At 41.0% G+C, this 15003-nt stretch overlaps 1 long non-coding RNA gene across 20 annotated transcripts in view; it reads right to left on the bottom strand.

The window, feature by feature from the left end:
- Nucleotides 1–15003, bottom strand: part of LOC138759328 (uncharacterized) — a 189310-nt gene that overhangs the window by 126250 nt on the left and 48057 nt on the right. For all 20 annotated transcript variants that reach the window (XR_011354735.1, XR_011354733.1, XR_011354736.1 and 17 more), the window contains exons 2-3: nucleotides 13903–13997; nucleotides 1992–2083 (exon numbers count right to left, since the gene is read on the bottom strand). This is a non-coding gene — a long non-coding RNA (uncharacterized lncRNA). The remainder of the gene's footprint in view (nucleotides 1–1991; nucleotides 2084–13902; nucleotides 13998–15003) is intronic.

Genomic DNA, 15003 nt, shown 5'->3' with positions numbered 1-15003 from the left:
GGAGTCCTATGACAAATAATGTTGGTGATTGAACTTGACTGACCTGTGGGACAGTAACCAAGAGGGAAAAGGAGCATTTAATCCTCTTAAAAATAGAACTTTCTGGGGCAATAATAAATATAAAAATAAGGATTAATGAGCTTTCCAACAGGACTGAAAGTGCTCTTCACAGATTTTAAGCCAATAGATTTTACTTTGGAAGAAGGCTGTTGTCTTTATTTTATTTGATTAATTGTGGAAAATATTTACTCTTCTTTCACAAATTTATATCCACTTCATTGCAGTACCTAGCGCATATAAAGGATTTTAAGATCCATAATGTAGAAAAAGCAAGTTGTGCGTGTTGCTTTACATTTCAAAGTATGTTCAAGTTCTCTTCTCTTTGTTAATATGTATCTTAAAAACCATTTCATTAGTTCAAGTCTGAATATCCAATCCACTAACTGAAGAGAATGGGGAATTTATTTGATGACAAGTGAAATATTACAGTAACTTCGAAATGGATTTAGAATACATGCAATGATTTTAAAAAATATTAGACCTGTATACGACAGGGGTGGGCAACCTTTTTTAAAACCCACATTCCATCTTAAGTATTTTCTATGCCTTAAGTGCTCCGCGATTGGTAAGGGATTACTTAAATTAGTATGTGAGTGGGAAGGGAAGGTTGAGAATCGCTGCTCTAGACCCAATTGTTACTGAATTATTTTGCTTGAGAAAATTCTCATTGGGCCTTTGGAGTTACGAAACTGTGCACAAAACAATTCAATTAGGTACAATGAAAACAGAGGTTTTCAGACTTTTTCTTTCCACTCACATGCCACCTTAACCAATCCCTTACTAATCACAGAGCATTTATGGCATAGGGATTGCTTAAGGTGGAATGTGAGGTTTTTTTTTAAAAAGTTTGCCCACCTCTGGTGTAGGACATTTGCATTGTCACAACATCAAGGCTGAAAATCCAAAAGTATGAAAGCCGTACCTCTCATAGTAATGCCAATTTAATGATCAATGGGTCTCTTGCATGCATTGATCAGAAATTCTAACCCATAGAACTGATTAGTCGCTGCATTAGAGGAAGCTTATTTGTTTAACAAGTGCTCTTTCCATCAATGCTTGGCCCAGAATTGTCACTAACCTTGTACTTCTTTATTATTGCTGATTATGGCATTAGCAGGAAGCAGAGCAAAGGAGCAGTTCTCTTCCATAAATATTTGTTAAAGATTATACAGTGTATTCTTTGATTATGGATGAAGGACACGGTTCTCATGTAACACACTTCAGATTCTAATCGCTCTTACAGCTGTGTATGGTCCATGCTGAATGGTGTGGCAGGTGGACTGATGCACTGCAATTGGCTGGCCAAGCTCCAGCTGACTAGATATGTAACTGTTCAAGGCAAAGCTCCGAGCTTCAGTGCTGGGCTTGGCCTCGCGCCAGAGTCATTTCATTTGTTACTCTTTCACAGAAACGGGAAGCTTGTTGCTGGGCCTCAGGTTTGTGTGAGGTTAAGATTTCTGCCACTTGTGGCATGCAGATCACCTGCTGGTACAAGTCTGGCATCACATGACCTCAATACCTCATGGGAAATGTACAAAAAATTCAACCGCAGCATGGCAATATTGCTGTTAACTGGGGAGAATCAAAAATCCTATTTCTATCCTATTTGAATATAATATGGAATCAAATAGACATTATTTTTTCTGAGGGTGCAAAATATGAGTAAAATACTTTTAGTAAAAATCACTCAAATATATCCTGCCACATGGGAGAGAATATTTGCTTCAAACAGCCATTCAGACACAGGCGTTAACCGCCCCCCCCCCCCACCCCCTCCCTTACTGCTTCACAGGAGAACACACTTATCAACTCTGCAATATTCATTGCTCACAAGTACCCAGATGTAATGCAAGAAGTTTTTCAGTTTGGTACAGTGATATCATGACTGGAGCAGCTTACATCTGGGATATACTGTTTGCTGGCATACTTACAATGGAATGAGATGCTCAATTCAGTTCAAGTTTATTGTCAGGTGTACAGTGAGATGGCTTGTTTTGTAGGAATCTAGCTCGTCAATCCTTATCTGGAACAGTAGTAAAAACATAGTGCAGAGTTACAGAGAGAGATCATTTAGAACAGAGCAACATTATTTCACGAGTGTAAAATTGGTCTGGAGTCTAATAACAGCAGGAAAGAAATCATCTTTGAATCTGATGATGCGAGATCTCACACTCAGGAATCCAGCAACATGAGTGAGATAAATCTATTAATATGTTGGCTGCTTTTGCAAGGTAGAGATGTATAGATGGAAGCAATGTAAGGGTTTGTGTGATGGTTTGAGCTGTGTTCACAACTCTCTGCAGTTCCGGCCTTGGATGGAGCAGTTCCGGCCTTGGATGGAGCAGTTCTCATATCGGTGCGAGGGTGCAAAATAAAAGGAACTATCTTGTTAGTCCCACATGTACACATCACCCATGCTTTTATACACCTGTAGGTGGGCTGCATTAAGATAGCCTTTAGGCCAGTGGTTCTCAACCTTCTTCTTTCCACTCACATATCACTTTAAGTATTCTCTATGCCACAGGTGCTCTGTGATTAGTATGGGATTACTTAAGGTAATACGTGGATGGAAAGAAAAAGGCTGAGAACCACTGGCCTATGGGGAAAATAAGTGGCACCAGCGTGTGGTACCCAGTAGATTCTCTCTATAATTGTTCTACCTATTGCATTTAAGTGTGGGTTGACTTGCCTGGAGAGTACATAAAGCAATGACTTTCACTGTATCTCAGTACATGTGACAATAAATAATTCAACTCCATTTTAATGTATAGAAATGAGTTTGGTTCAGTGACAAATATTTTATAACTTCGAAATTCTTTATACCTATATTTCTTTCTTTTTAAAATATTTTTATTGAGTTTAACATGTAAAAATACAAAGTCTTCTAATAAAACAAATAACAGGTCATATTATATAAATGTAATCTGAAAACTGCACATTTCTTTATTTAACAATATTTCTGGATATAAAATAAGTAAACTACACTAGACGATCCCTTGATTTAAATAAAGGGTAAATTCTATCTAATTTAATGGTATGATCTATGACCAAATGAACATTCATCTCAAAAAAGAAATCAAGAAAGAAACCCCAAAAAAATTCTAATCAAGGTGACCTTGTAGAAAAGGATGTACAGTATGGATCAAATAGCGACCTTCAGAAACTAGACAGAGAATCACTGGAGCATCCAAACTTAAATCTTCCCTTCATGGTGATATTCCATGAGGGGCCCATACCTAGATTTCTAAGAGGTTGCAGGCACTAAATTCTGATTAAAAGTGATATGACCTGTATCTAAGTATATATTTTCCTCCATGGTGTGGTACTGTTTCCTAGTTCTGTTATTTTAATATTTAATACATCCCTTCCCATCAGTCTGAAGGAGTAATATGGAAAGGGATAGTCATCAATCAAGAAACACCAATAGAAAAAAGAATATTCGAGGCCCAGAAGTAAGTAACCAGAAGTCCGTCATCACTTTTGTTCCATGCACTCCTTACAACATCTGTGTAGTGCAAAAGAAAGGGTAAATTTCTGTTAGAAAATGTGGTTTTTATTTCCTTTTACCACTGTACATTATTTGACTTAAGTGACCACATCTCTCTGCATCTTGTCCTGCAGCTGTAGTTATTCTATCTAACAAGACAAATGGCAGGAAGTCACCAAGGCTCCTTTGGGTGCTCCCAGTCAAGGCCCATTCTTGAACCCAAAGACAGGTCATGACAGTTTAGAATGACAAGCTCAGTCTGCCCATAAAAGGATCAACAAGGCAACTCCTGTGTAATTTCACACTTAAGAGATGATACTTGAGCAGTTAGGAGCAAACGTGCCTCAGCAGAATGCACTTCCTGCATTTAACATGAAGTGTAGCATTTAATTGATCTTGTGTGGCTTATAAGAGAAGAAAAAGCCGCACAAATTCATTCTCAAATTGGCACAAGAATCTTTGGAGTACGAATCCTCTGACTGTGCCCATCCAAGGACAACCTATGATTTAATCACATGAAGACTGCTCACTATTCTTGGACATGTCTACAAGTTGCCAATTCCAAAACAGCAAGAGTATAGATCTGGCAATTATTCTTTACCTGGCATCCACAGGAAGGTTAAAAAGGTCTTTGTGTTTGAAAGAAAGGTGGATCAAACAAAGAATAGTCATGAGGAAACAGTGCCAAACATATTTCCAAGTTGTAGCCAAAAGTAATTTATATTTTATGTATCATGCACCTAAATCTCAATGATAAATATAAATAGACAGGAAGCAGCCAGAAATTGATCTGCTTAGATCAGGATTTCAGTTAGATTTGTATTCATGTTGCCGATTGGCCACCCTTTTTCCACAGCCCGTGTCATCATTCAATGAGCAATCCATTTGCAACAAATCCCCTGAAAACACTTAACAAAACCTATATTTTACACACAACTGATTAGACTTCAACCGTGGGGTTGTGTCTCTAGAGGAAACATGGTATTTAGCATGCACAGCAGTAAAGTACAGAACACAGGGATCCAAATTTTTTTGCAGTGGGAGTGAACAGGAAGCACTCAAATAAAAGTTCTGAAAATTATATCCTTGAATCATCTATATAATTCTGGAAATGAGGGCAGAAAAGAAGACTACCGGCAGAATATCCACACCTTCATAAACTGTCACAAAACTGTGTAAAATGTAAGTAATAAAGCTTAATTCAAAGCTGTTTTCTCTTATTTCTCTATTACTGGATAGCTGGGACAACAAAACACTGCCATCAAGCTGGGTGACTGTTTTAGAAATATATACAGCACAGTAGCAGGCCTTTCTGGCCCACGAGCCTGTGGCGCCTAATTACACCGAAATAGCCTATAACCCCAAAATATTTTAGAGGGTGGGCACCCTGAGAAACCCGCACAGCAAGAGAGAACATAGAAACTTTTTACAGACGGCACTGGATTCAAACCTGGGTCACTGGCACTGTAACAGCGTGTGGTGAAAGACATTTGCATAGATGTATGGACGGGCCAGTCCAAACCTCCTTGACCTTCCCTAAATCCTTCCTTGGCTCTTCCCCGGATTTCCAAATAAAGGCTGGCATGCCTGGACTTGCTCCCTCTTACTCTTGTACCTGGAACCTGGCCAAGTAATGTATCAGTAATGCTCATGTTTTTGGTAATCAAGTGGATGTGATTATTGTGTGCTCCACACAGCGTCGCACTAATTGCTACACTAAGCATGCCACTCTGATTTTCTGATTTTTACTTCTTCGTTAGTCCAAATGTTACTGACCTAGAAGAGTAATGCAAACAATATTTTAGTTGCAGAGACACCAGTACATATGCAATGTCTCTTATTATCTTTTTGGAGTAACTTGCTATGTAAAATATAACAGGACGCTGAGTGTTAAGATATCATTCTCCTCCATCCCATCCATTCACTGTCCCTTCAACCTAAATTGTACCAAGCCTCTCAATAAGGTCATGTTCTCCATGGACAAGCACATTATTATAAAGAACAGTGCAATTTTGCCATTTGTGCTCAAAGCATTGTGGCACACTCCATTTACCAAGTGAATCTTCTTTCCTGCTCCTTCGCATAAAGAGCAGGTCATTTTTGAGGATGTTCATTCTGACCTTTATTTTTGGATTTCAGTGCCTTCTATTTTTGGAATGGAAATTGGTTTGGCTGAAAATCCAATAAAACTGGAAAACAGAAATGGAAAGAATAAAGTGGCTTTCTGTTAATAAAACGACATTCACCTTGGGGTAATGGGTACAAAAATAGCCAGTGATAAATGGTTTCAGGTCATAAAAATTCACTCAGATCTTGGCTCCTATAGATTCTAACTTTGTTTCTGATTTGAATTCAAATTGTTGCGTGAAGTATACTGTTCAGGGCCATTTCATCATGTGTGTCGATTTTATTTTGGCAATGAAGAGGATTATAAGCTCCAGAAGTCCACTCTGATATAACAATGTTGGCTTCTGTAGAAAGTTAATTCTGCGAGTAAAACTACTTCTGGCACTGCATTGGGCTATTTCCAGCCTTAAGTACTTTTTCTGAAAACACCATTCTAACTTTTCAGCCATGTATTTCACACTCAGCAAGGTGATGGATGCCTCCCTGTGTGAATAGAACATCTGCACTTTTGACACCCAGAGTCAACATCAAGAGTTCCCAGACCAGGTGAATTATGGAATTAAAACCACAGCAGTAAGTCAGAATTTCTAACTCAGAAAAGCTGCTGCCACAGTAGGCCTTTTGTCCGGCTTCCCACAGCAGTCATCCTCGTACCATCTCTCGAATCAATTCAGCTAAGTGTTGATCCTTTTAAACCTACATGCAACTTGTATTGTAACATTACACAGCAATCTGCCAGCAATAATTATATGGTGAGTTTGCATTCAAATAGCGTTTGTATTCAGAGATTCAAATAAGCTAATCCGGTAAGAAAAAGTAGTGCTGAATGATTGGAAGAGTGACTGTATGGTAAAATAATAATAAATAACTGTTATTTTAAATATACAGTAAAACCCCCATCCAGAATTAATGCAACCGGCAGCCTCAAGAAAGAGGCAAAAAAAAAGCAATTGTGGAAAATAAATAGGTGAAAATATGGTTTAAAATTGATGCATCTCATCGACAGTTTGCCAATCACGCAACACGCAGTCTCAAACAACCAGCAAATTCACTTATCTGGCATCTACCAATCCCCATAAATGCCAGATACCAAGGTTTTCATTGTATATCTATAAGATAAATAATTTTTTTTAAAATAATTGTGCAATCTGAGTAAACAGGAGGACACCTGAAATTCTCCCATTATTGTGAGGACCAATCAATAATAAGTAGGGACAGTGGATCAATGCCAGCCATATATGTTCCACAATCCCACTCAATGACATTCTAATTTTAAATGAAAAATGCCAAGGCAGCAATTATTACATTAATTTGATTCACTGAGCCTTATGGCTGTTTGCATAATATAAGCTGAAGGTATTAATGCAATGGAACTAAAATTAAAGGCAGATCATTGAGCCATCCAAGATTCTCCCCAGGGGTTCAAAGCTACGTGAGACTTTGCTCAGCAGTGGTAAAGGTCATCTGATTCCCAATATTCTTATCCTTGTTATACATGGTTCATTTACACACTTGAAAATCACCTTGCTCAGAAATGGTGTTCTCATAAACAAGTGTCTATTTTCTACGAAAGGATTATTTGTTCCAAATGACAAGGTTATTCAGGAGTATTTTCTGCCATTGTCACGAGCAAACTGTTGAGAACCCTGTCATTTAAAATTCAGTCAGGTATAGTAACAAAAGTGGAATGCAAACTGTCTAAAAATTAGATCTTTCCTCCACTGCTTTTTTCAATAAATTATACATAAAAATAGGAGCAGACAATGGTCCATTAAAGAAAAGAATTTTGAAAGTTTGCAATGACTTTTTGTGGTCTTTATGCCATACAGAACTCAGTGCCAAAGATCCAGTTTCGGAGCAATGGAATCTACAGCGCTGATTTTCTAAATTTAGCAGTACCACAAACTTCTCTCATTCAGTGGTCTGAGTAGACAAGATATCTGAAAAAATATTGCTTTTGAAAATCTTCTTGTGCAGTTGAAATCCTCTTGGGTCAATCTCTGAGTCAGTGCAAGGCAGGTTAGTGCAAATATGGTTTAATTCTACAAATCCTCAAAACCGTGCCATGTATAAAGGATCCCATAACCCACCCATTCCACCTCCCCCCTTGCTATTGCCCATTCCATTGACAAGCCTAATTGAGTTTTTTGAGGAGGTAACAAAATAAATTGATGAGGGTATGCCAGTAGATGTGGTCGATATGGATTTTAGTAAGTCATTTGATAAGATCCCCCATGAGAGACTCATTCAGAAAGTCATGAGACATTAGATCCATGGAACTTTGGCTATGTGGATAAAATAATTGGCTTGAGGGTAGAAAGCAGAGAGGAGTAGTGGAAGGAATGTATTCTTCCTGGAGGTCAATGACTTGTGGAGTACTGCAAGGATCTGTTCTAGGTCCCCCGCCTTTTGTGATTTTTATAAATGACCTGGATGAAGACCTAGAAGGATGGGCCAGTAAGTTTTCAGATGATATGAAGATTGGAGGTGGTGTGGATGGAACTGAAAGTTGTCAAAGATTACAAGAGGATATAGGCAGGATGTAGAGTTGGGCGGAGAAATGGCAGATGGAGTTCAATCCGGATAAGTGTGAGGTGATACATTTTAGAAGGACAAACCAGAAGGCTGAGTACAGGGTTAATGGTCAGTTACTTAAGAGTGTGGATGAATAGAGGGACCTTGGGGACCAAATCCATACATCCCTCAAGGTCACCGCATAGGTTTCTAGGATAGTTAAGAGGATGCTAGGCTTCATTAATGGGGGGGATTGATTTCAAGAGTAGAGAGGTCATGTTGCAACTCTACAAATCTCTAGTGAGAACACACTTAGAGTATTGTGTTCAGTTCTACTCACCTCATTATAGGAAGGATGTGGAAGCTATGGAGAGGGTGCAGAGGAGATTCACCAGGATATTACTTGGATTGGAAATCCAGGCAAAGTTAGTAGAGCTTGGACTTTGAGAGGAAATTTAATAGAGGCCTACAAGATTATGAGAGGCATAGATAGAGTGGATAGCCAGTGCCTGTTTCCCTGGGCAGGAATAGCTAACACCAGAGGACATGTGTAAAAAGTGAAGGGAGGGAAGTTTAGGGGAGATTTCAGCGATAAGATTTTTTTTAACACAGAGAGTAGAGGATGCCTGGAATGTCCTGCTGGGATGGTGGTGGAGGCTGAAAAATTAGGGGCATTTAAGAGACACTTAGACAGGCACATGGATAGAACAAAAATAGCGGGTTACATGATAGGGAGGGGAATATATTGGTAGGTACAACATCGAAGGCCAAAGGGCCCGTACTATGTAGTGTTCTATGTTCTATGTTCATGAAAGCATTGTTTCATTCTAGAGGAACCCTGTGATGGCACAATCTTCGGTAACCTGATGTAAAATCATTACATGTGGCACGTTTCTCTTATATAGAGATAAATACCGTGTGAGATCACATGATATAGGAGCAGAAGTAGGCCATTCAACCCATCAACTCTGCTCTACCATTCATCATGAACTGATTCATTCTCCCTTTCACCCCCATTCTGCTGCCTTTTCCCCATATGCTAACTATTGAGATATTTATCAACCTCTTTCTTAAATACATCCAATGACCTGGCCTCCACAGCCACCCATGCTAGCAAATTCCAGAGATTCACCACTCTCTGGCAAGAAAAAAAGTCCTGCACATCTCTATTATAAATGGGGGCCCTTCAATCCTGTTGTGCCCTCTTGTCCTTGACTCTCCTACCATGGGAAACAACTATGCCCAGGTTTATCAACATTTAAAATGCTTTTAGGAGATCACCTCCCGCTCCCCCCATTCTTCTGAACACCGAGGAATACAGTGCAAGAGCCCTCAAACTTTCATCATATGCTAATCTCTTTATTCCAGGAATCATCCTTGTGAATCTTCTCTGAATCCTCTCCAATGCCAGCACATCCTTTCTTAAATAAGGAGCTCAAAATGGTTCCCTGTGCTCCAAGTGAAGCCTTATAAAGCCCCAGCATCATATCCCTGCTTTTGTTTCCGATTCCTCTTGATATAAATGCCAACATTGTATTTGCCTTCTTCACCACCGACTCAATCTGAAGGTTAACCTTTCGGGTATCCTGCACAAGATGTCCCAAGAATCTGCACCCGAGTTTTGTCTCCATCCACATAATACTCTGCCTTTTTATGTCTTCTACCAAAGTGCATGATCGTACACTTTCCAACATTGTACTTAATTTGCAACTTCTTTGCCCGTTCTCCTAATCTATCCAAGCTCAGGTTCAGCAACCTTTCATCTCCTCATCACGACCTACCTGCTTACACCACCTATCTCTGTATTATATGCTGCAGGACTGTGAATGGCTATTGGTCAGTATGTATAGATAGGAGCAGTGGGATTAGTTTAGGGACTAATACAGGATTGTGGAGAAAATGCAGATCCATGGGATCAGTCTTAGGACTGATATAGGTCTCTGGGGAGAGGAGAGGGTTTATGGGATCTGTGGTAAAACACAGGATTCTGTTGACATTGTGGTTAAGTGAAAAAACACTGGAGAAACTTGATGAAGGGCTCCAGCCCGAAAAGTTGGTGATGTATCTTCACCTTTGCTATATAAAGGCCCTGTTTGACCTGCTGAGTTTCTCCAGCATTTGTGTGTGTGTTTCTTTTCAGTTTGTGGACAGTGCTCTGTGGAAAGAATGGGGATGAGGACTTTTTTCAGTCTGTGGAAAGAATGGGGCAGCAGAAGAGGTTTGGGTATTGATATGGGGCTGTGGGGAGAGAAGGGGGCAGGGGGATTAGTTTCGGGACTGATGCACAGGTCTGGACAGAGAAAGTAGGGGAGTGTGATTAGCTTGGGGGTGGATACAGAGCTGTGGGATTAATTTGAAATTGTTACAGGGCTGTGGGGAAACCCTGGTTTAGTGGGATTCGATTTTGGATTGATACAGGGACGTGGAGAGGGAAAGGGGCAGTGGGATTAGTTCAAGAATGATACAGGGCTGTGTGGAGAGAGCGGTGCAGTGAATCAGTGGGGACTGATATAGGGCTCTGGGGCAAGAGTGGGGTAGTGTTATTTGCTTGGGATTAAGACAGGACTGTGGGGAGAGAGGAGAGCCATAAGATTAGTTTCAGGACTGATATAGGGTTCTGAGGGGTAACGAGGTTTGTGGGATCATTTTGGGGACTGATGCAGTGCTGTGTGGGGAGAGTGTAGCATTAGGATCAGTTTGGAATTGATACAGGGCTGTACGGAGGGTGCTGGCCAGTGAGATTAGTTTGGGATTGATACAGATCAGTGACGAGAGAGTGAGGCAGTGGGTTTAGTTTAGGGACTGTTACAGGGCTGTGGGAAAGGAACGTGGTAGTGGGATTGATTTGGGTACTGATCAAAGTCTGAGTGGATAGATTGGGACAGTGGGATTAGTTAAGGGACTGATACAGGGTCATGGACAATTGAATGTAAAGACATTTATTCTTTGTAGGAGTAAACAGAAAAGCCACACTGAGGAAACCAGTCAAAGATGATCTTCTGAGCAGATTTTATACTCTCAGTATATATAATTACTTTGTCAACAGTAAAACTAAGTTTTGATTTTGAATGGAAATTGCAAAGCCCTAATTCTTTGGCTTGGCTTCGCGGACGAAGATTTATGGAGGGGGTAAAAGTCCACGTCAGCTGCAGGCTCGTTTGTGGCTGACAAGTCCGATGCGGGACAGGCAGACACGGTTGCAGCGGCTGCAGGGGAAAAATGGTTGGTTGGGGTTGGGTGTTGGGTTTTTCCTCCTTTGCCTTTTGTCAGTGAGGTGGGCTCTGCGGTCTTCTTCAAAGGAGGTTGCTGCCCGCCAAACTGTGAGGTGCCAAGATGCACGGTTTGAGGCGATATCAGCCCACTGGCGGTGGTCAATGTGGCAGGCACCAAGAGATTTCTTTAGGCAGTCCTTGTACCTTTTCTTTGGTGCACCTCTGTCACGGTGGCCAGTGGAGAGCTCGCCATATAACACGATCTTGGGAAGGCGATGGTCCTCCATTCTGGAGACGTGACCCACCCAGTGCAGCTGGATCTTCAGCAGCGTGGACTCGATGCTGTCGACCTCTGCCATCTCGAGTACTTCGACGTTAGGGATGAAAGCGCTCCAATGGATGTTGAGGATGGAGCGGAGACAACGCTGGTGGAAGCGTTCTAGGAGCCGTAGGTGATGCCGGTAGAGGACCCATGATTCGGAGCCGAACAGGAGTGTGGGTATGACAACGGCTCTGTATACGCTTATCTTTGTGAGGTTTTTCAGTTGTTTGTTTTTTCAGACTCTTTTGTGTAGTCTTCCAAAGGCGCTATTTGCCTTGGTGAGTCTGTTGTCTATCTCATTGTCGATCCTTGCATCTGATGAAATGGTGCAGCCGAGATAGGTAAACTGGTTGACCGTTTTGAGTTTTGTGTGCCCGATGGAGATGTGGGGGGGCTGGTAGTCATGGTGGGGAGCTGGCTGATGGAGGACCTCAGTTTTCTTCAGGCTGACTTTCAGGCCAAACACTTTGGCAGTTTCCGCAAAGCAGGACGTCAAGCGCTAAAGAGCTAGCTCTGAATGGGCAACTAAAGCGGCATCGTCTGCAAAGAGTAGTTCACGGACAAGTTTCTCTTGTGTCTTGGTGTGAGCTTGCAGGCGCCTCAGATTGAAGAGACTGCCATCCCTGCGGTACCGGATGTAAACAGCGTCTTCATTGTTGGGGTCTTTCATGGCTTGGTTCAGCATCATGCTGAAGAAGATTGAAAAGAGGGTTGGTGCGAGAACACAGCCTTGCTTCACGCCATTGTTAATGGAGAAGGGTTCAGAGAGCTCATTGCTGTATCTGACCCGACCTTGTTGGTTTTCGTGCAGTTGGATAATCATGTTGAGGAACTTTGGGGGACATCCGATGCGCTCTAGTATTTGCCAAAGCCTTTTCCTGCTCATGGTGTCGAAGGCTTTGGTGAGGTCAACAAAGGTGATGTAGAGTCCTTTGTTTTGTTCTCTGCACTTTTCTTGGAGCTGTCTGAGGGCAAAGACCATGTCAGTAGTTCTTCTGTTTGCGCGAAAGCCGCACTGTGATTCTGGGAGAATATTCTCGGCGACACTAGGTATTATTCTATTTAGTAGAATCCTAGCGAAGATTTTGCCTGCAATGGAGAGCAGCGTGATTTCCCCTGTAGTTTGAGCAATCTGATTTCTCACCTTTGTTTTTGTACAGGGTGATGATGGTGGCATCACGAAGGTCCTGAGGTAGTTTTCCTTGATCCCAACAAAGCTTGAAAAACTCATGCAGTTTGGCATGCAGAGTTTTGCCACCAGCCTTCCAGACCTCTGGGGGGATTCCATCCATACCTGCTGCTTTGCCACTTTTCAGTTTACTGGCAAGATAATGGCTGATTACAAAATAAGATGCTTAATTATCCATAAGTCTAAGTTTCTGTTACAAAAAACAAGCTATGATTGTAACCTACTTAAACAATAAATCCAGTTTCCTTTTACTGCAATGGGACATTGATGAACTGACTTAAACTTGGATGTGTACCTGCTGTATTCCATACATCTACTCTTTGCCCTTTCACTGGTTCCCTGTTACCCCAATAGCACATCCACATCATTATTCATGAATTATAGCCCAACAACACTCCTTATTAAATCTAAACTAAAGGTAAGGCAAAGTTAGCATAGCAGTTATCACGGCATTGTTACAGTGACCGAGGTTGGAATCTGGCACTGTCTGTATGGAATTTGTACATTCTCCCTGTGTCTGTGTGGGGTTTCTCCGGGAGCTTTGGTTTCCTTCCACCATTCAAAGCATAGGTCAATTGGGTGAAATTGGGCAGTGTGGCTCATGGGCAGGAAGGGCCTGTTACTGGCCTGTATGTCTACATTAAATTTTACTAGGGTAACAAATTCCACCAGCAAGATTCCATTCACTCTGAGTAAATTCATTTTATTCTCTTTACACAAACCCCACTTGTTCATTTTAAGGCAGCTTAACTAACCTGCAGTCATAAAGAGAAAAGATAATATTCTTTTTTGCAGCTGGTGTGTGTTTGAAAATTTGTGAATTTCGAGAATGAAATCTAGAAATTCATCAGTTAACTGATGAAATCTCAGTTCTCTATCTTGGATATTAAGTTGATTTAGGTAGTTTAATTTCTTCGTCATTTACAACAATGTCTCATTATACCTCCCCTAATGATAGGCATAATTGAAACAAAATTAGCCAGCGTATTACCAGTTAGCACGTTATATCATCATTAAATGCAGGATTTTTCCGTCAGGGTAGACACTGAGGTGGTGCATCGAGCTTCATTTTCACATTTTGCAGAGCTGAAAAACAAGAATGTGAAAGATTTCCAGTTGGTTGAATAAACAATGAAACTTCAGGTTGGAAATGAGTAATTGAAGATGTGTTGTAAATTCTGCTCAGGCTGAAATGTCACGGAGCTTGATACTAACCATGAAATGAAGAGAGTGTTTGCACTCCCAGAATCCTGCTGGAGTCAGTGCAGCAGGTGTGGAATAATCTCTTGCTGCAATCCTGCTAATGATCTCAAGGGATCAGTTCATGTTTACCTCTGACCTTGGAGCTGAGCCCTTCAAAAGGCAGTGATTGGACACGTCATTTTATCAGTAGTAATATGGTACTGACCTCTGGAGGTTTGTGGTAAAGCAGGGGTGTCAAACTCAAATTCACGGAGGACCAAAATTAAAAACTTGGACTAAGTCGAGGGCCGAACTAAATATTTATTGAAAATTTTCAACAACGTCTGCATGTTTTCTCTTCTTTCAACATATGTAATGTTAAACTTTTTCTTATTAAAATAAATGTTTAATAATAGTTTTGGATAAACTCTTTCCAGAAGCATTAACAAATGAGAAATAAAATATTCAATAAATAATATTTCTCTATAGAGGATTTGTCAAATGTTGCTAGTGTGCTGTCGAATAGTAAAATCTGAGGGCTATTGAGAATGTGGGAGAATAACATGATTCCTGAAACAATCAAATGGGTGACTGATTGTGGGCATGAACTCTAGCAGGGTTATTTGCCATGCCCTTTTTCCATTGGTACAGATATCCTTTGATTTACACACTTTTCAAGTTTTATGCCTAATGAGCTTGTATCCAGGAGCAGGACCATTTTTAACCAGGAATATATTTATCACTGTGACATGAAACTATTGGAAGATCGTTTTATCCTGAGATTAAAGTTCATAATCCTTACTCAGGCCTGTGTGCGGGAGGGCGGGGGTTTGCGGGCGATCGGGTTGGACAACGACAGTGCGGGGGCATCGGCTCTCACTGCAGGGCGGCATCTCGGCGGATCAGCGGC

This window comes from Narcine bancroftii, chromosome 3 (assembly GCF_036971445.1).
Source record: "Narcine bancroftii isolate sNarBan1 chromosome 3, sNarBan1.hap1, whole genome shotgun sequence".
NCBI lineage: Eukaryota > Metazoa > Chordata > Chondrichthyes > Torpediniformes > Narcinidae > Narcine > Narcine bancroftii.
Note: the sequence above shows the minus strand (reverse complement) of the source record. Positions and strands in the feature narration are given on the sequence as shown.